Source organism: Peromyscus leucopus, chromosome 12 (genome assembly GCF_004664715.2).
Source record: "Peromyscus leucopus breed LL Stock chromosome 12, UCI_PerLeu_2.1, whole genome shotgun sequence".
Classification (NCBI taxonomy): domain Eukaryota; kingdom Metazoa; phylum Chordata; class Mammalia; order Rodentia; family Cricetidae; genus Peromyscus; species Peromyscus leucopus.
Window position 1 is genome coordinate 33,251,073 of NC_051073.1, and position 21,622 is coordinate 33,272,694.

The 21,622-nt window shown below is 36.8% G+C and overlaps 1 non-coding gene across 1 annotated transcript; it reads right to left on the reverse strand.

The window, feature by feature from the left end:
- Positions 1 to 19,618: 19,618 nt before the first annotated feature.
- Positions 19,619 to 19,745, reverse strand: LOC114709056. The gene has a single exon (XR_003736880.1). It is a non-coding gene; the product is annotated as a small nucleolar RNA SNORA40 (small nucleolar RNA).
- Between the last annotated feature and the right edge of the window lie 1,877 nt (positions 19,746 to 21,622).

Genomic DNA, 21,622 nt, shown 5'->3' on the forward strand with positions numbered 1-21,622 from the left:
GCTCCATGCAGTGCTGGAGTGCAGAAGAGGAAAGAAACACTGACAACTGAAAGATCAAAGTGTTCTGGGTTCCACCCCTCAAAGTGTGAAGGTTGTCAGATTGGTTCCCAAAGCACAGAAACATATTCCAAACTAGAAAGTCACTTATTTGGAAGAATTTTCCTCATGACGACACCCACAAAAACAGCTTCAATGTATTATGGTATATAAGGTGGAATTTGATACCCTGTATCTTTAAGTAGTATTTTTCTTATATGAGGTAAGTCTCTGGAGCCTTCATAATTAAAACTACCCTATAATCCTGGAAAAGTGGACGGGGTTGAGATTTTCCACCACATAAGTATTGGCTAAGTTTTATTGCCTGAAAAAAAAAAAAACCCTTTTCATTAGTGAGTTTCTTTATGCTTATTTGGTGCCAGTTCTTGTATTTATTTTTGTTTTACACTAGTTTTGACTTTTATTCATATAATTCAATTCAGATTTCTATTGGTTGCAGTTGGTTTCTTGGAAATTTTTATCTTCACGATTCCTGCAAATCCCCTGTCTGGTTTTGTTTTGTATCATAGAAACAATGTGACTGAGTAGAGGGGAAAGGTCAGGAGTTAGGGGTGTTGAGAAACAAGTCCTTTTTCATTATGCTGCTCCCACTGGTGGTCCAGCACACATGGGCAGCACTAACTGGATTTACTGAGTTATCAAAAGAAAAAATACATGAAATTGGTAGGGGTCATGTTGAGGAGGTATAAGGGAAGAGTTGGATGGGAAAATGAGGGTAGATATGATTATATTTCATTATGTACATGTATGAAATTCTTAAAAATAATTAAAAGTAATCTAGTGTATCTTAGAATACTAACTCATTTATCACTGGAGTTCTTTCCTCAACAGACACTTTGTGAACCCATCTTTGTTTTTTTATCTTGCTATCTATTGTTATTTTAAATACACACACACACACACATACACACACACACTTAAATGTTTTACACTGTATCTTTGTTTCAAACTTTATATGCTTACTACATACTAATAACAAGAAACTAGGCATATAAAGGGGAAATTTATAGATAGAAGCAAATTGAAGGATACTTATATATAGATTCAGATTGGGTTATTTCACTTTCTAGTTTTTCCATTTTTTTATTCAGCATTTGATACCTTAGTGTGTTGAGCCTTGAAGTTCAGTTGCATACCCAAAGAAGGGAGAGTGTGTTCTAAGCAGAAGAACATTAAAAGAGTTGAAGAAGCCACAAAGAAAAAGGTGTATTTCCACAAACAGCAACAAGTTAATCAACTGTCAACTGTAGAATGGTTGTAAACCTAGCCTTTAATGGCTGAGCCATTTTCCAGCCCTCATCAGTAGCATAAACACCCATTAGGCTACTTGTACTTAACGGCCCTATTTTCCAAATTGCCTTCTCTTGTGTGTATTTTTGTTGTGTGGAAGGGTAAAGCACAGCAAGAGAAGACACATAGCATGAAACATTTTACCAAAACTATTTTGAGAACAGTGAGCAAGCAGATTACATCGGCTCAAATAACTCATTTCTGAGTCTTCTGGTTAGGTCTATTAAATTCTGGTATTTAATAGCTATATGTATATCACATTGATACTCAATAAATGATTAACACTCAGTGTGTGTAAGTCTATTTTAAGTATTACTTTTAAGTATTACAGAATGAAAAGAATCTTTATCTTCTGACATTTATCCTGAGCTAGACAGCTGTCATAGATTGTTCAAGTGGCCACCTTGTTCTATGAAGTTTCATTGTTATTCAGATATAAGATATGTGCCAAAATAGGATTGCCAGGAGAAATTCTATGTCACCTAACTTTCTACATCTTATCTTCCTCTGTTTCTACTTAATGTCTTTTATATTTATCGATTTAAGAGTTAAACTGAGAGTGTTATTCTAAGACAATACTCATTAGCTATCATTCTTTCATTCAACAAATATTTGTGAGTACCTATTATGTGTGATGGATATTGATTAGAGCACTTGTGATACACAGATGAATCAGATAAATAAATCATATATATTTCATAATACACACACACACACACACATACACACACACACACACACTCACAGACTGCACACACAAGGATCCATTTGGGCCTTAAACTTGCTTTGTAGTTGAAAACCACATTGAGTTTTTGATGTTTTTACCCCAACTTCTGAGTACTGAGATTATAGGCATGGGCCACCATGGCTGATTTCTGTGGTGCAGAGGATTAAACACATGATTTGTGTATCCTAGGCGTGCACTTTGGACACAAAACTCAGACAGATGGAGTTGTATTTAACCCAAAAACCTCCTTGCTGAAGACTAGCTTCAAAGTACTGGAAAGAGATGTACAACATGCCAAAGGAGAAAACACATCAATGGTTCCACCCAGCTGTGATATCTATGAATACAATGACTGTCAGGGCAAGATATCCCTAAATGTGCAATAGTGGCATTTATGTCTTGGTGGTAACAAACAGCTGTCAAATTGGATTTAGGGACCACTCAACAGTAGAAAAAGTATGCCTGGTACTGGTAAGCTAGCATATTATCTGTAGCTTATGAAGTCATGGATCTTTGGGACACTTTAGTACTGATATTTTCCTAGTATAATTCCTCACTGCACTTGAAATACTTTTCCTTTTACCCACATGTGAATGTGGCTCTCACCTCTTATCAAAGAAGCTTCTTTCTGCAACAGTCAGAGACTGTTATAGAATGCCAAGCATGTTGAAAATGAAGAGAACAAATGCCCATAGATACCCATCTGTAAGTGATACATCCACAACACAATTCCTACAACTAAGGCTCAGGGAACATTGCAGAAGAGAGTATGGAAAAACTAAGAGCCACAGAAATAAAACATCTGCTGCAAGACAGTAGCACTAGAAATGACAGGGAAGGTACACCTATAGCACACCCAAAATATGGTTGCTCAAACAAGACTTGAACAAAGATAAACCAATAGACACACTAACAATGAAGGGGAAAAGTCTCATAGAGCCCTAATGCTAGATGAAGAACTACAAGCACTTAGTGACTACTGAGAGAGGGTAAATTAGTGTTCTCTAGGGATGAGCCCCTAATTGGTTATCCAATACTAAATGGTCAATGCTAAAAGCATATACATAAAAGCAATACTAAAGGGACCTAGCAGGCTGTACTTATATATTTGTTTTTATATGCAATGTAACAGTAACTATATATGTATATATAAATGTATATAAACAACACATACATATAAGCAACATTAAAGGAACCCTGCAGGCTGTGCTTATATATTTGTTTTTTTTATATATATACAATGTAACAGTAACAATTAGAGAACCAGAGGCCATGAATTTGAGAGGGAATGTGAGGGCAAGGGAGAGGTTTGAAGGTGGAGAGAAAGAGGGGTGATTGTAACTGGAAATAAAAGAGAAGAAACTGAACATAAAGCAAAAAATTATATTTATTTAAACTGCTGCTCAGCTGACCCTAAGGCAGTTAGTGGATCTGATTTATTTATTAATTAAATCATTTCTTTTGTTTGTTTGCTTTCTTATTTATGCATCAGATCTTTTTGGATGATACTACATTACACTCTCTAAAAGTGTAAGATTGTCTAAAGACTTGACTCAGGATCAGGTGTAATTAACAAAAGCAATTACAAATGGCTGAACTATTGGTGTAAAATTTATGGTGGTCCTGGACAGCTGTGTGGAATCAAGCCTTCTTATAAGCTGTCTGATAATAAGCAAAGGGCCCAAAATTCATCTTTTATATTGGGATTGTTGATGAAAAAAAATATCACCATGAAGGAAATAATAGAGTGATTATTCTGTAGCCAGCTATGAGGGACCATGACTGAAGAATATGGATTTAGTTTATCTCCCAAACCATATTCCAGTGTAACAGTTTCATGATGTTTCTGCAGTTAGAGGGAAAAAAAGAAGTCACAAGTCAAAGCACTTCTGAAATATTGAACATCTGAAGATAGGTTATATAGCACAGTGGGTAAAACTTCCTCACTCAAGTACTAGCTGATGACATTCTTATTTTTTAGGGTTACCAAAACTAGTGGTTTGTTAACATAGCAAAAATGGTCATATGGCAGTCACAAAGATATTCAGACATGGAGGTAGGAATAAATGGCTTCTGGGGTCCAAAGACCACCCAAGATAATTTACCTTGAGATCTATAAAATTCCAGTCTTTCACAATCACAGAGCTCTAATCAGCCAATAAACCTTTCATTCTTGTGTATGTATTCAGAGAACTCCATATCCTATGATAGGGATATTTGCACATCATATTTATTATTGTCTATTTATGATATCAAGGACATGGAATAAACCCAGATGTCCATCAACAGATGAATGGATAATAAAAATGAGATTTATATATAACACAGAATATTATTTCACCTGTAAAGAAAAGTGGAATAGTGGATATATTCTAGGGAGAATATTTCATTTCTTTTTGGAACAGTGTTCCCTTCATGTTGGTAGTGAATAGAACACAAATAACTAAAATATAGTTTGTTCTCTTTTAAGTTCCAAATATGACGGCAACTTTTCTGTGTACATTTAAATTTGTAGTAGCTAAGCCTTTTTTCCCCTTGACATTTATTTTATACATTTACCAATCAAAAATCATGTCAGAATGAAAACCAATCCACATACACATTGAAAACCACTTTAACAGAGACACACAATTTCCCCAACCCATATGGCCTTGAAAATGAGCATGTGGGGGAAGGAACTGGTCTATACAAATGTGTCTGATTCTTGGGTGGCTTGTGGTCCGTGGTGGTGTTTTAACGAACTGATTTTGGCTTCTGTGGTCCATTGACCTGGGTATGGAATCAAAGCAAATGTTTTCTACTTTGTGGGATGCTGAGCCAAAGACAAGAGGTTTTGTTCCCTTTCCAATAACAATTCTTTCCTGAGTGTTCACAGGATGGTTGGACATGCTTCCCTCTATTTGAGACACATGCTTTGAGCAAGCTTTTTGTAATCTGGGAGGTTGACTTTCAAAAGCTAAAGTCATTGCAAAGCATGATGAGCAGTCATCATCTTGGTACAATTTTCAAAGCATGGAGGGCCTGCGTTCTGAACACAAAAGAGTGCTACTCCCAGCCTGGGTCCTAAGTAAGTTGTGTAAGCTATGTTTTCTAGAAGGCTAGAAGCAATTACATGTGTCCTGTCAGTTTTCAGCCTGGGAAAAGATTAATTTATTGGGCTGTTCAGAAAGGTGCCAAGGGCATCACTAGATATGTGCAAGAGAAAAGATAAAGGACAGGCTAAGAGTGTGTGGTGTATTGTACACTTGAATACTGGAGATTTTGGGGAGCAACTAAGTAGATACTTATAAAGAGGCAGATGGACTAGAAGACTGGAAGTTGATGCTCTTGCCAATGATCCTAATTCAGTTTTCAGGATCCATAACTGATGGCTCACAATTTATTATAGGGCATCCGATATCCTCTTCAGGTGTCTATTGGCACCTGTACACACATGGTGCACATATGTACATGCAGGAACCCAAGCACACACACAAAATCAATCAATAAATCTTCAAAGAGACACAAGATCAAAAATAAGAAAAAGGGGAAGATAAGGAAAGAGGATCCTCAGAACAAATTGGCCCCACAACAAATCCACTCACGGATTCCTCTAATTAGAGTTACATGCTGTCTGGGGTTTCTATAATTAAAGGGAGGTCACCTCTGACTCACCGGGACCCTGGCTCTGAGCAAGCTGCTCCAGGAATTTGGATAGTTAATGTGGAGTCAGCACTGAAAAGCTGGTGTAGGATATCTCACTCAATGTCTTAATGTTTTCAGAAGTGAAAATCCTGGCTGTGGGCTTCACTCTTTATAGTTCAGACCATTGTCCCTTGTAGGCTATCCAATAAACCTGTTTTCTTCCTAAAATAAACAAACAAACAAAGAAGACCTAATGCCATTTTGTAGTTTCATAAAAGCTGGCTCTTTGAAGTATGAGCTCTTAGACGTAACCTGGACCAGGGTTTTACTAAGAGAGAGCCCAGGTCTCCATCATTTGATTTGGGTGGATAGACTATGACGGACTCCTTTAGTAGAACTGAAGGTCTGGTTTCATACTCTTTGCCTTGTGTTTATAACTTTTTCTTTGAATACCTCACCAAAGTACTGCCGATAATGTTTCTCTTTTCTGACTCATAGCCCTGTCATTTATGAACAAGCACAGTTACAGCACCCTTGGCTTCCATTCTGTGGAAATTAGAGCTAAGCCATGTAACTGGCTTGGCCCAGACTGTCTTGACCCTGCACTTCAAGGGCTTTTTTGGTGTCACTGACTAAAATTAGGATTTTCTTTCTTCCTATGGAACATCCTGATATACCTACTTGCTCAGGATAAAACTACCACTCTCTAGAAAAAGGTAGAAACCTAATTAACATTAGGTTTCAGACACAATCACCCTTATCATGCTCATTTGTTGCTTAAAATATTTTTTATATGTGATTGAAATGGCTATTTTTATGTTTCCTCAATAATGCTCTTTCTGTTTTTATTTTTTCCATTTTTTAATTGAAAATAGATTTTTTTCCATACAATACATTCTGATTATGGTTGCCCCTCATCTGATTCTTTTTCAACTCCCTATCCACCCAAATCCATATCTGTTCTTGTTTTCTCTCAATAGAAAACAAACAGGCATCTTGAAAAAAAAAGAAAGAAAAAATAATAAAATAAGGTAAAATAAAAACAATTGAACAGAATAGAACAAAGCAAAGTAACAGAGAAAGGAAGAGCCAATGAAAAAGCACAAGAAACACAGGTAAATGCAGAGACATACACATTGGCATACACAGAGATCCCTAAAAACAAAATGGGAAGTCATAATATATAAGCAAAAGTCCTTTAGGGTAAGAAAAGAAGAGTGGAAAAAGTACCAGTAAGTTAGTTTTGTGTTGGCCATCTACTGCTGAGTTGTTCTATTTCTATGAGTTTGTAAGCTTTCTACTGTTTTTGTTGATAATCGAGTTTTAATCTGTGGTGGCCAGATAGAATGCAGAGCGTCATTTCAATTTTTGTTTGAGACTTACTTTGTGTCCAAGTATGTGATATATTTGGGGAAGTTACATGAAGTATTGAGAAGCTGGTATATTCTTTGTGTTTGGGTGAAATGTTCCACAAATATCCCTCAGGTCTAGGGTCTAGTTAGTCTGTGATCTCCAGCATTTCTCTGTTAGGGATTTTTTTTTTTTTTGGTTTGAATGACCTGTCTATTGATGAGAATGGGATATTGAAGTCATCCACTATCTATCAATGTGTGAGAGTCACTATGTGATTTTATCTGTAATGGTGCTTCTTCTATGAGCTTGGGTGCCTTTGGGATTGATACATAGATATTAAGAATTGCAATATCCTCTTGTTATATTTTTCCTTTGCTTAGTATGTAGTGCCCCTCACTATCTCTTCTGATTAATTTTGAATTGAAGTCTATTTTGTCAGATATTAAAATGGCTACAGTTTATTGGGTACATTTGCTTGGAATAACTTTTCCTATCCTTTCACCCTGAGGTGATGTCTACCTTTGATGTTAAGGTCTGTTTCTTGGATGCAGTCGAAGGATGGATCCTGTTTTTCTATCCAATCTACTAGTCTGTGTCTTTTTACTGGGGGCATCGAGACCTGATGTTGAGAGATATCAATGACCAATGTTTGTTGATTCTTGTCATTTTGTTGTTGTAGAGTGGGATTTTTCCTCCCTCTTTTCATTTTCTGGTCCAAAGTTCTTTATTTTGTGTGTTTTCTTGGGTGTGATTAACCTCTTCAGGTTGAGCTTTTCCTTGCAGTACCTTATGTAGAGGTGGATTTACAGATAGATACTACTTAAATTTGGTTTTATCATAGAATGTACTATTTTTTTCCATCTATTGTGACTGAAAGTTTTGGTGAGTATAGAATTCTGGGCTGTCATCTGCGCTCTCTTACAGTCTGTACATCTGTTCAGACCCTTCTGTCTTTTAGAGACTCCATTGAAGAGTCAGGTGCTATTCTAATAAGTCTGGCTTTATAATTTATGTAGTATTTCCCCCTTTGCAGCTTTTAATAGTCTTTCTTTGTTCTTTATATTTAATGTTTGATTATTATGTGTCATGGGGAATTTTTTTTTGTGGTTTAGTCTATTTGGTGTTTTGTGTGCTTCTTGTATCTTGATACACACTTCCTTCTTTAGGTTAGGGTCATATTCTGTGTTTTTGCTCAATGTAGCTGGAGAGTTTTCTCTCTGGGTTCTGCCAATCCCCACCAGTCCCTTAGCCCATTATAAAATAAACATACAGACCCTTATATTATTTAAACTGCTTGGTCATTAGCTCAGTCCTATCATTGTCTAGCTCTTACTCTTATATTCAGCCCATTTCTATTAACCTATACATTGTCACGTGGCTCGTGCCTTACTGGTACCTTACATCTTCCTTGTCCTGGTGGTGGCTGCAGGCAGTGTCTCCTCTGCCTTCCTGTTCCCTCAGTTCTTCTCTCTGTTAATCCCACCTATACTTCCTGTCTGGCTACTGGCCAATCAGTGTTTTATTTATACAGAGCGATATCCACAGCAACTCAAATTATTTTCTGGACTTTTGACTTTGGTTTCTCTCATTCTGCTATTCCTATTATTCTTAGATTTGGTATTTTTATAGTGTCCAAGCTTTCCTACATGTTTTGTGCCTGGATTTTGTTAGCATTTTTTAAAAACCAAATTTTCCATTTATTCTATCTTGTACAGGCCTGGGATTCTTTCTTCCATCTCTTGTATTCTGTTGGTGAGGCTTCCCTCCAAGGCTCTTGTTCAAATTCCTAAAATTTTTCACTTCCAATTTTTTTTAAAATTTCTTCTATTTCTACTTTCATGTCCTGAATGATTTCATCATTTTATTTCACTGTTTGTGTTTTCATCTATTTCACTAATGCCTTCTTAAAGGTCTTTGATTGTATTTATAAAAACTACTTTGAAGTCCATGTTTTCTTTTCTTTTTTTTCAAGCTGAAAAATTATTTATTATTGTTATTATTTCTAGAAATTATGTCAGAAAAAGAATTATAGGATGAATTATAAGAATTATGTACTATAAGAATTATAGTATAAGCTATAAATCAAGAGAACTCTTTTTTTTTAGATGGGAACATTATCAAAATTCAGCTTTATTTATTAAATCCCTATAGCCCAATATCCAGCATCTGAAACAAATATGAAACTGGAAGTTTCTCCAGTCCCACCAAGCCCCTTATAAAATAATCACTCAGAGGTTTGATATTAATTATAAATTATATGGCCCATGGCTCAGGCATCTTACTAGCTAGCTTTTATAACTTAACTCAGCCCATAACTATCAGTCTATGTATTGGCATGTGTTTCTTGGCTTTACTTGCTTACCATTACATGTTGCTCCTTGGGCGGTTTGATAATGTCTCTCCTGCCTCTGCTTTCTCCTTTCCCTATCTCTTTTGGATTTTCCCACCTGCCCCATCCTGTTCTGCCATAGGCCAATGCAGCTTTATCTATCAGCCAATCAGAGCAACACATATTCACAGTTTACAGAAAGACATCCCACAGCACTCATGTGATTGATCTTCTGGGCTCCAGATGGATGGGGCATTTCTCCCTCTCCAGATCCATTGCTTTTAACACATGCAGTGCAGCTTTTGTCTGGATTAGTCTGGCACCACTCCATATCTGTGTTTCCCTTCAGTAGATGGACCATGATCTTGCCATCTGCAGTATTCTGTGGCACTCTTTTACCTCCTCTTCCTCCCCTATGTCTTGAGGGGAGGAGTCTGATTGGAGAGGTCCAGTTTAGGGTTGAGTGTTCAAGTTCTCTTCCTCTCTGCATATTGTCTAGCTGAGGGTCTTCAAGACAACTCTTATAAAACCCATTCTGTCCAAACCCTAGCACTTTCACAATCCAGGATTTAATTCTTCTTATATCATGGTACATCAAGAGTGTTACTCATGAGATCCATTGAGATGGTTCAACACTTCTCCATATTTAATAAGAGCAACACATAAGCTTGCTACCTGTTGACTTGTGTATGACATAAATGAATGTGTGGGCAGGCTCAAAATGGTTCTAAAGCTCCTTAACCAATAAATATATTCTTTATGTTTTTCCCTTTAAGTATCTTAAAATTGAAAATAAGTATTCAAAAATTGTGAGATCTTTACACACTCATTTTTTCTAAATTAGATTTAGAAAAATTTCAATATTTTGTTAAATAAATACACAAGAATTGGTAAATAAATCCCTTCTGTTAGCTATGGTATGAATGATGACCCCCAAAGTCTCATGCAGTAAAAGTTTGCTCCTCAGCCTGTGACAAGAAGGAAAGAGAGTTAGATCATCAGTATTATTAAACTGAATGGGTTGTTGGGGTCCAGTCCTTTCTCTTTCTTTCCCTTCCCTTTCACTGCCTGTCACACGGTAAACAGGTCACCCTGCCAATATCCTGGCTGTCACAGTGATCCATTTCACCACAGGCTGAAAAGCTGTATGGCTGACCAGCCATGGTTAGGTCCTCTAAAACCATGAGATGAAACGAACTCCTTCCTTTCAAGTTGATTGATTCAGATAATTTGTTGTTACAACAGAAAAACTGGTCAATATACATTCCCATTTAATATACTTTCACTTAATGATACACATTTGAAAAATGACATAGTAGTCACTAATGTAGGGTAAATTATTAAAAAGTCCCTATGCAGATTAGTTTTTGTCAACTTAACACAAACTAGGGTCACTAGAAAATTCCTTAAGGGAGGAATTCCTTTCATCAGGTTAACCTGTAGGCATAGTCTGTCAGGGGGGATTTTCTTGATTAGTGATTCATGTGGAAGGGCCTAGAACACTGGAGAAGTGCCATTCCAGAACAGGTAGTCCTAAGTCCATGTTTTATACTTGAGCTATATTTCATTTATTAAGGCCTACTGAAGCAAGTTTGCTGGGCCCTAGTGGAGACATATTGTTCTGGCTGTTATTGATTGTGCTTTTACACTGGCATCTAAGTATCTGGGTTTGTTATGATTGTAATTCTAGTATTGTTATCTGGTTTGTCATTGTTGGATGGGTTCCCACTCCTTGGTTTCTGTTGGTCTCTCTGGATCTTAGGAACATGTGGTAACTGTGGGTTGCGTGGTAGGGAGTGCTTCTCAATCCCTTTCAGGTGGGACTACTGGGATCCTAGGTAGTACTTGTTTCTAGGTATTAGAAGCTGACATGCAGAAATGGGGATGGACTAGAAGCTGGGGCAGAGCTGAGAAAGTCAATGGAGAGATAAAAGCTGAGTCTGCCTGGAAGATCTGATTCCATAGGGAGACGGTGTGAAGGGTGTTGGGGAGGTGGCGAGACGAAAAGAAGTGGGGGAAGGAAAGCTGTAGGAGAGAATCTGCTTAGTTCCCTGGGAGTTGGGTCAGAGAAGAAGGAGAGTTGGCAGCTAGTGGTCTGCTATCAAGTGGAGATAAGACTGGAGATTTAGAACTGGAGGGTGGGAAGGAGAGTACAAATTACTTAGCAGATTCCCTGTCCAGCATGGACAGGGGGTTTCCAAGGGTAAAGAGAAGGGGTGAGCTAAATTTGGTTTTTCTTAGTCTTCAGCTTTTAAAATGTATGCCATTTACCATAACATTTGAGATAACTTACTTAGTTTTCTATTTAGATATTTATTTCATACTCTGTGTCTTCCATTGCTTTTGAGGCTATTCATATTTGACTTCCTCAGTTTTGAATACTGAGATTAGAGAATTGTCCAAAACACAGTAGCTTTTCGTAAGTCCAAGTGGCCCTGAGCGAGCTTTGTCCTGGAAGCTTGCACTAAGGAGCACATTGATGCTTGTAGATGGAGGTGCCTGAGACCATGAGTCTGCTTTTCTCTGACTACACAGAGATTATGAGCTCAGCCGGCTCATAAGCTGTTGGATTTCTAGTTGTTTTCTACTAAATAAAGTATTCTGGGCTTGAGGAATTAAAGTCACCATCATAAATTTTGAAATATATTGCACAGCAAATATAAACTCACAAGTTTGCTTGATTTCATAGTTTCCTCAAGCAGGTCATGAATGCCAGAGCCCTGTGTGAGTTTACTTAACTGATTGCTTTCCTACTTCTGTACATCTTTCCACTTTCCTACCTCCTCAGAACTCTTACCTATCTAGTGGGGCACCGATGGAACAAGCTCTCAGTTATAATTGTATAGAAGCTTCAGAGAAAACTATCCTGCTGCAGAACAGTGAATCTCTGCCTAGTTATTAGCTCCAACATGTATCTGACCTAATGATAGGAGATAACACATCTCTCAGCCCTTTACAGTGCAAGAGGCTTGACTCCAATTCAGGAGTTCAAACTTCACTCACTGTACATTTGCTTTTTTGCGATGTTAATTAGCTAATTTGTGAGGCACCCATAAGCTATAATTAGCATGGTGCTTAGATATTTTATTTCTAACAACAGGAAGATGATTACCTTTGAAAATAATAAAAGCTTTAAATCGAGGTAAGGATCTAAATTACAGTGGTTGAACAGTGAAGAAAAGTGAATTCTGCTAATCCCCAACTGCAAGTACCAATTAGTTAAGTATTAATCAATTTCCTATATAAATGGAAATGAGGAGAGTAGGATTCTTTGGTAAGATAATGTTTCTCATTGATGCAAGCACAGTCTGCTGACATTTTTTTATGAAAAAGTTCAACTTTTTATTCTCTTGTCCATGTTAGCATGAATGCTGCTATTGCCCTGGTTAAACTCACGCTGGGGCAGTCAGTCACGCTGGTAAGACGGCATGGGTGTGACTTCTGCCATTCCTAGGAGACACAGTCTCACAGCAAACCTCCTGGTCTTCTGTCTCTCACAGTCTTCCTGCTCCCTCTTCCACAATGATCTTAAGACTTAGATGCAGGAGTTGTGTTGTGGACTCACCAGTAGGGACTAGGCTTCACAACTCTGCACTTTGGTTGTTCTTGATTTTCTACAATGGTCTCCCTCTGTTGTAAAGAGAAGTTTCCTTGATGAGGGGTGAGGACCACACTTCTTGGTAGACCCTGGAGAAAGATCTGTACTTCTTTAGATATTGAAGCAGAACATCTTCACATGCTTGCCGTTCTTCCTCTATTTCTAATAGTATTTTGAATGTACACAAAACTGTTATGTCAATGAATTCGTGCTTAATATGAAGCCTCCAAAGCCAGAAAAAGGTTTAAATCTAGAAGGATTTTCTAGTCATATAATAAATTGTTTTCAGAATGTCTTTTACCAACCCCTTTGGATAGAACATCTAAGCGAGATCTTCATGTGGCTAGGCTATGGAAACAAGTAAACAGTAGTATGATCCACGAATCTACATAGTAAAAGTAATGAAGTACCTGGTATCTAAACTGAGGAGCATGTCTTGTGATGCTACAAAAGTTTCAAGATCACTCCTCAGGTTTGAGCAGTCACTACGTAGAGTAAGCAGTTCACTTAAAGCCCAGAGCTAGACTATTCAACAGTTAAAAGAAGGCAACTACATGATTTTAGTTCTCAACATTTTTCTACCTCTGTGGGAGCTACTGCCCCTACATAAACACACATAGATATATCAAGATAGGTGAAGTCTAAAATATTCCAAAATGTGAAGCTATGTGAATACTGGTATATTGTCTCAAGTAGAAGATGTCACATTATACAACAAAAATTCCCACTGAAAAATTTTAAAATACTGTCTAAAATTGTATTTAGAATTTATGTATAAGAAATGCATAAAGCATACAAACACTTTATACTCAGAACTGGATCCCATTTGCAAGGTATCAAAATGTGTATTTAAAAAGGCTTCAAAATGCAAAAGAAAACCCTGAAATCTGGTCCCAAACAATTAGTATAAGGGATACACTCAAGGGATACATGTATTTATGGATGTGTATATATGCATGTGCATGCACTTTTATGTGTATGCATATATATTTATATTGATAAATTGTTTTTTTTCAATAAATCGTAAGTCTATGGGTCCAGCAGAGTATTTCCTTTAGCAGAGATAACAGATTATAAAATGAATACATAAAAGCAAAGTTTAATTTTATCTACTGCAACAACTAGTCAGTAAAATAACCAATTTCCATTTTCAAAGTATCAAAACAAAACATCCAGAGAATAAATTTTACAAAATATGTCATATCTTTATACAGACATGATTTTTTTGGTGGTGACACTTAAATACTCATATGAAATTCTGATGGTTATGCCATATTTATTCATGAACAAATTTGTATCATAAAAACTTCAATTTCTAAGACAATGTGTACATTCAATGAAAGTTTAATTTTTAGATTACATTTATTTATTTATTCATTTAGTGTGTGTGTGTGTGTGTGTGTGTGTGTGTGTGTGTGTGTGCATGTGAGCAAGCATGGCATGTCAGACAATTTATATCAGTTCTTTCCATTTTATTATGTAGGCTCTGGGGACCTAGTTCAGCCATGACATATATTTCTCAGCTCCCCAATAAAAAACTTAATGTAATTTTAAAAAGAAAAAAAACTGGGAGACTGACATTGCCAGGATCATATTATACATCATAGTTTTTTCTTTGTTTTTGTTTTTTGTTTTTGTTTTTTGAGACAGGGTTTCTCTGTGTAACAGAGTCCTGGCTGTCCTGGAATTTGGTTTGTAGACCAGGCTGGTCTTGAACTCACAGAGATCCTCCTTCTGCCTCCCGAGTGCTGGGATTAAAGGCATGTGCCACCACTGTCTGGCTACATCATAGTTTGTATATTATATGTTGTATAGCTGTAGTATTTTATAAGGTTTAAATATTAAGGAGCAAGTTATTATTTTTATCATTAATATTATATTAATATTTATTTAACATTACTATTAATAATAAAATATTAATTGAAAAGACAGACAAGTAAACATTCCAGGGCCAGAACAACTGACAATGATTACTAACTTCAGTGTGATGAATGTAGTTACAATGAAGAAATCATTTTATATCCAATGAATTTTGTCGGGTTGGTTGTTTATATAAAAACTTGGGTCAATTCAATTCTCATATACAAAAACTCTTGATTTTATAATTAAAAATGACTGGTAAATTAATAATTTCTAGAATAAAAACCATAAAATAACATGTTCCTGACCTTGAGAAGAATCTGTGAGAAAGGTCATTCCCATCTATTGCTACTAGATTGAAATAGGAATTTGTGCTTATGTACATCAAAACTTTCACAGAAAAATGTTCAAAATCATACTGTAGTTAGTATCCTTGAACTGTGACAACCCAGTTGTACTTGAATAGTAGAATCAATCAGTAAGTCGTGGAATGTACACAACACACACACACACACACACACACACACACACACACACACACACATTTATATAATACTGTAAAGAACAGAAATGAATAAACCAATTTACAAAATACCAGGAAGAATTCTGGCAAAATATACTGAGAGAAAAAAAATACAAAAATGTTAAAAAGGTGCATGTTGCATAATTACATTTGTGCAAAATCCCAAAATAGGTAAAATAATTAAAAGTTATAGGAATCAACAGAGACTACATTTAGAATGTAGTGCCATAGGAGAAGGAACAGGGGACATGTGATGGTGTATGTCTTGATTGTCTAGTGCTTAATCACTTGGGTATACTTTGTAAAAAATTAATAATTGTTTGATTTTATGTCCCTTCCTCAATGTATGTTATGCTTTCATTGTCAGTTTTAGTCTGGATAGTATACAATTTTATGATTGTCAGATTAGCAATATCATATAACATAAAAACATTTAACAAAATTAAAATAATAACACTTGGCTAATGACATTCATTTAAGAATTTAGAAAATATTTATTGGTTATATTTTGACTAATATTCAAAAGAATGACCTGCCTGTGGAATAACCCAGATATTTTAGTTAATATGGTTGATTTTAAAATAATAAATAAAACCTTGGCAGTAGTTAATATTGTTTTCAAACATGATTAACTGATAATCCCTGAAAAAAAATCTATTTTAAAGTTTCACAGATTCACAGACCTGGAAAGAACAATACTCAACTTCATATGGAAAAACAAAAAACCCAGGATAGCCAAAAGAATCCTGTACAATAAACCAACCTCTGGAGGCATCATGATCCCTGACTTCAAGCTCTACTATAGAGCTACAGTAATAAAAACAGCTTGGTATTGGCATAAAAACCAACATGTGGACCAATGGAATTGAAGACCCTGACATTAATACACACACCTATGAACATATAATTTTTGACAAAGAAGCCAAAACTGTACAATGGAAAAAAGAAAGCATCTTCAACAAATGGTGCTGCCATAACTGGATGTCAACATGTAGAAGGCTGCAAATAGATCCATATCTGTCACCGTGCACAAAACTTAAGTCCAAGTGGATCAAAGACCTCAACATAAATCCAGTTACTCTGAACCTGATAGAAGAGAAAGTAGGAAGTAGTCTTGAATGCATTGGCACTGGAGATCACTTCCTAAATATAACACCAGTAGCACAGACACTGATAGAAACAATCAATCAATGGAAACTCTTAAAATTGAGAAGCTTTTGTAGAGCAAAGGACACAGTCAACAAGGCAAAGCAAGAGCCTACAGAATGGAAAAAGATCTTCACCAACCCCACATCTGACAGAGGGCTGATATCCAGAATATATAAAGAACTCAAGAAATTAAACATCAAAATGCCCAACAGTCCAATTAAGAAATGGGCTATAGAGCTAAATAGAGAATTCTCAACAAAGGAAGCTCAAATAGTTGAAAGACATTCAAGGAATTGCTCAACATCCCTAATCATCAGGGAAATGCAAATCAAAATGTCTCTGAGATACCACCTTACACCCGTTAGAATGGCTAAGATCAAAAACACTGAAGACTGCTTATGCTGGAGAGGATGTGGAGCAAGGGGAACTCTCCTACACTGTTGGTGAGAATGCAAACTTGTATAGCCACTTTGGAAATCAATATGGCACTTTCTTAGAAAATTGGGATTCAATCTTCCCCAAGACCCAGCTATACCACTCTTGGGCATATACCCAAGGAATGCTCAATCATACCACAAGGGCACATGCTCAGCTATGTTCATATCAGCATTGTTTGTGATAGCCAGAACCTAGAAACAACCTAGATGCCCTTTAGCTGAAGAATGGATAACTAAAATGTGGTACATATACACAATGGAGTACTATTCAGCAGACAAAAACAATGACATCATGAGGTTTGCAGGCAAATTGATGGATCTAGAAAAAATCATCCTGAGTGAGGTAATCCAGACTCAGAAAGACAAACATGGTATGTACTCACTCATACATGGATACTAGATGTAAAGCAAAGGATGACTAGACTGCTACTCACAACTCCAGGGAGGCTACCTAGTAAAGAAAACCCTAAGAAAGACACAGGGATCACCCAACGACAGAGAAATGGATGAGGTCTACATGAGCAAATTGGACATGAGGGGAGGTAATGAAGGGCAAGGTTCAGGGGAAAGAGAGCTTAGGGGAGCAGGAGGTACCGGCTGGATCAAGAACAGAAAGGGAGAATAAGGAAAGAGATACCATGATAAATGAAAACTCCATGGGAATAGGAAGAGGCAAAGTGCTAGAGAGGTCCCCAGAAATCCACAAAGATACCTCCACAATAGACTACTGGCAATGGTCGAGAGAAAGACCGAGCTGACCTACTCTGGTGATCGGATGACTGAACAACCTAACTGTCATGATAGAACTCTCATCCAGTGCCTGATGGAAGCAGATGCAGAGATCCATGGCCAAGCCCCAGGTGGAGCTCCAGGAGTTCAATTGGTGAGAGAGAGGAGGGATTATATGAGCAAGAGATACTGAGACCATGACTGGAAAAACCACAGGGACAAATAGCCAAACTAGTGGAAACACATGAACTATGAACCAATAGCTCAGGAATCCCATGGAACTGGATTAGGCCCTCTGGATAAGTGAGACAGTTGATTAGCTTGAACTATTTAGGAGGCTCCCAGGCAGTGGGACCAGGACCTGTCCTTAGTGCATGAGCTGGCTTTTTGGAACCTAGGGCCTATACTGGGACACTTTGCTCAGTCTAGGTGAAAGGATGAAGGGACTGGACCTGTCTCAACTGAATCTACCAGGCTGAGCTGAATCCCCAGGGGAGTCTTTGCCTTGGAGGAGGTAGGAATGAGGGGTGGATTGGGGGGAGAGGGGGGTTGGGTGGGAGGAGGGAGGACAGGGGAATCCGTGGCTGATATATAAAAGTAAATTAATTATAAAATTAAAAAAATATGAAATTTGAAAAAAATTCACAGAATTTCTAATTATTAACCTTTATGTTTTCAAAATGTAAAATATTCGGTAATGTTAACTCTCATGAGAATAACAAAGCTTACTAGAATTATTGGACACTGGAAGAGTGACCATCCTGTGATAAACCACTGAGTCCCAGGCGTTCCTTCTGTGAGGAACACACAGTTAGACTCCCTGCTATAACCACTTAGGGAGAACTTGCCTGAGGTATTCATACTTAAACTTCCAAAGGCCTTTTGTTGTCATAAGCCACTTTATTTAATTCCTTCATCTCAGAAATGGGAATCCAACCACCTTCCTGACATCGCCGTGACACGATGATTAATTAGCTAATGTTTGTGAAGTGCTTTGAGGATATAAAGTGCAAAATAAGTGTTAAGCACACTTAAACATCACAATCAATCAACACAATCCATTATTATGCAACATCTTCTTCCAGTTCAGATAGAGTCAACTAATTTACTTAATGTGAAAGTTAGCATATAACACAATAAGCTAAAATTTTATGTTAGAAGATATAGCAGGCATCAGGGAAGTATAATTTATTCATTAAATATTTTAATTATCACCCATTATGAATTTTACCCTTAGTTAAAAAACAAGAAAAAAGATCCCATTTCAACTTTCTACCTCAGAGTTATGCATTAAGTCCACTCATATAATTGTATATGGTGGCGTGTCCTTGGCTGTCCTCAATTCTAAACATAGCATTTAATTCCCCAAATTACTGTTGTTTTCTTTCAGAGTATTTCTGAAGGCAAGAACTACATTTAATTCATAAAACACAACAAATGGCTTTAGTAAGAATATGTGGAGATCTTTTTGTTATATGTGATTTGGGTAAAATATAAAAAAATTATGCAGGATAGAGGTCATCTCCAAGTGATTGCAGAAATGACTTGACACAGTCCAGGAATATCTACTCTGAGCCCAGATTCACAGAAAAATGACAATAGGAAATATAAACTCCTTCCCATTTATTTGAAATCCCAGTTGACACTATGTAGGATTGGGGTATTAAATCAATTTTATTTGTCCACATTTAATATAGAAATCAACAAATGCTAACTGGAAAGTGATTTATTATTATTAAAAACATTTAAAAGTGTTCATAAAAATGCCTGAATCCTATCCTCTAACTACATGAAAACACACTTATTCTTTGCTACAGCATGCAATTTCAGTTTTTTTTTTGAAATATTCATCACATCAGGATTTTTTATTATTACCCATGCCTTTAAATTATAGGATAGTTAGAATCAACCTCATCAATACCATAATCCCTGTGTACTGTCCTATATTCCTTCTTGTATGTATCAGAATTCATACAGAACCATGAGTTTTGGGTTGCAAAAGAGAATTTATTTTTGTACCTGTGTAATCTGCTGCTTTCTTCATTTTTTGCAGGAAATTTTAAGATATATAACGAACAAATCTAGAGCACTGGTAGCTTCAACACTTTCTCTTGCCTCTGTAGACCTAAGGACATTCTTTCTCTGTGTTAACATCAATCCTTGCTGAGGATAATCAGAGAACAGCAAAGGATTCAATTAGGTAGCTGACTTTGTGAAAACAAACCGCATTTAGAAAATATACAGATCCCAGAATCCTCATTCATTCTGGGAAATTCTTCTTCTGGGTTTCTGAAGATCATCTAGGGTAAACTTAGAGACAGAACACTGAGTTTCAACACATTCCAGTAACTTGCCTTGGGAAAGTGAGTGAATTAGGGGGCATGGTGTGTGTGTGTGTGTGTGTGTGTGTGTGTGTGTGTGTGTGTATGTGTGTGGTGGGGGTGGTAAGGAGACTGCATCAGGTCTTTTTCCCTCATCTCTCTGCTGTCCTTGCAGGTTCTGGAATTTTGCAGAACTGGGCTGGAGCCAGCTTCTGGCTTTGCCATTTAATATTCATATGACTTTGAGCACTTCACTTCTGAGCTTTAGAGTCAGTTGCTTATAAAATGGAGAAATAATGCTTGCATTTCAAGGTTACCATAACAATTACAGACATGCCCATGAGTGGAGAGCCAACAGATTGATGAGAGCTCAGAAGGTGAAGGGTGGATGGTAAAGTTAATCCGTGCTTCTCACATGCATCTACTTCTGTTAGAAGACGGACATCATCACCAGTATGCCGTTCAGCCATCATAATGCCTTAGTAGCCCTCACTGAACAGCTCTCTGCATGCATGCATTTAATAAAAGCAATTTTTAGCTTGTTTTTATACTTCAGTTTTTTAAAAATTATTTTTATTTTATTTTATTTATTAGGTATGAGTCTTTGGCCTGCCATAGGTCTGTGTACCATGTGCATGACCAGTGCCTACTGAAGCCTAAGAGGTCATCAGATCTCCTAGGACTGGAGTTATAGATAGTTATAAGTCACTATGAGAATGCTGAGAATTGAACTTGGGTCCTCTAGATGAGCAATCAGAGCCCTTAACTACTGAGCTGTCTCTCTAGACCTCATTTTCCTATTTCTTTCAAGCCAGAAAAGTGATCCTCAGATAGATTAATAGCTGTGTATAACATAAGTCATAGAAATTAACTAAGCAATCCAACATGGTTGTCTCTGAAACTGGCTTGCCTTTACTTCTATACTTCTAGTGTCCTGTTGAGATGATTTATTAACTTTACCTTACAGCTTAATTATATGTACAAACAGGAAAAATAAGGCCAGAAAAGGAGAGAAGTGGGTAGCTGCAAAACTCAAAATGCTGCATACAGCGTTCTTAAATAACTAATGCCATCAATGCATTCTTTCACATTCCTCACAGACCTTTTAAAAATCAAACTTGATACTATGGAACAAAATTAATTCTACAAGAATTAAACTTTTCCTTAGTCATAGCGTGCTATCTGTTAGATGAAGTCAGTTTATATAACAGCCTCTTTGCCACCAATTTTGCTGACTGTAATAAAACCAGTGTAGTATCTGTTTACTGACATAGTACTCATCTGTCACTGGTGAATGCACATAATGTGGCTGTGACTTTATCCATGGTTCCTTGGGGAAGCAGAGTGTATCACTTACAATGCCTGGTGAGCTCATAGAGCTATTTATAATGTGTAACACAGCCATTAATAGCTTAAATATTTATAATCACATTTATTAGCTATATATCACTGGGACAACAAATAATGCATATGGAGAAAATAGATTCTTTCTCAATTGAAAAAAAGAAAAGGATTTCTTTCCGTGTAACTGCTCTGGGAAGGAAATTATATTGTCATTTTCACAGAACACAGGGGCAATGCATCCTAGGATCTCTATAGCCTGTCTCAATGGCATTGTTGCCCGT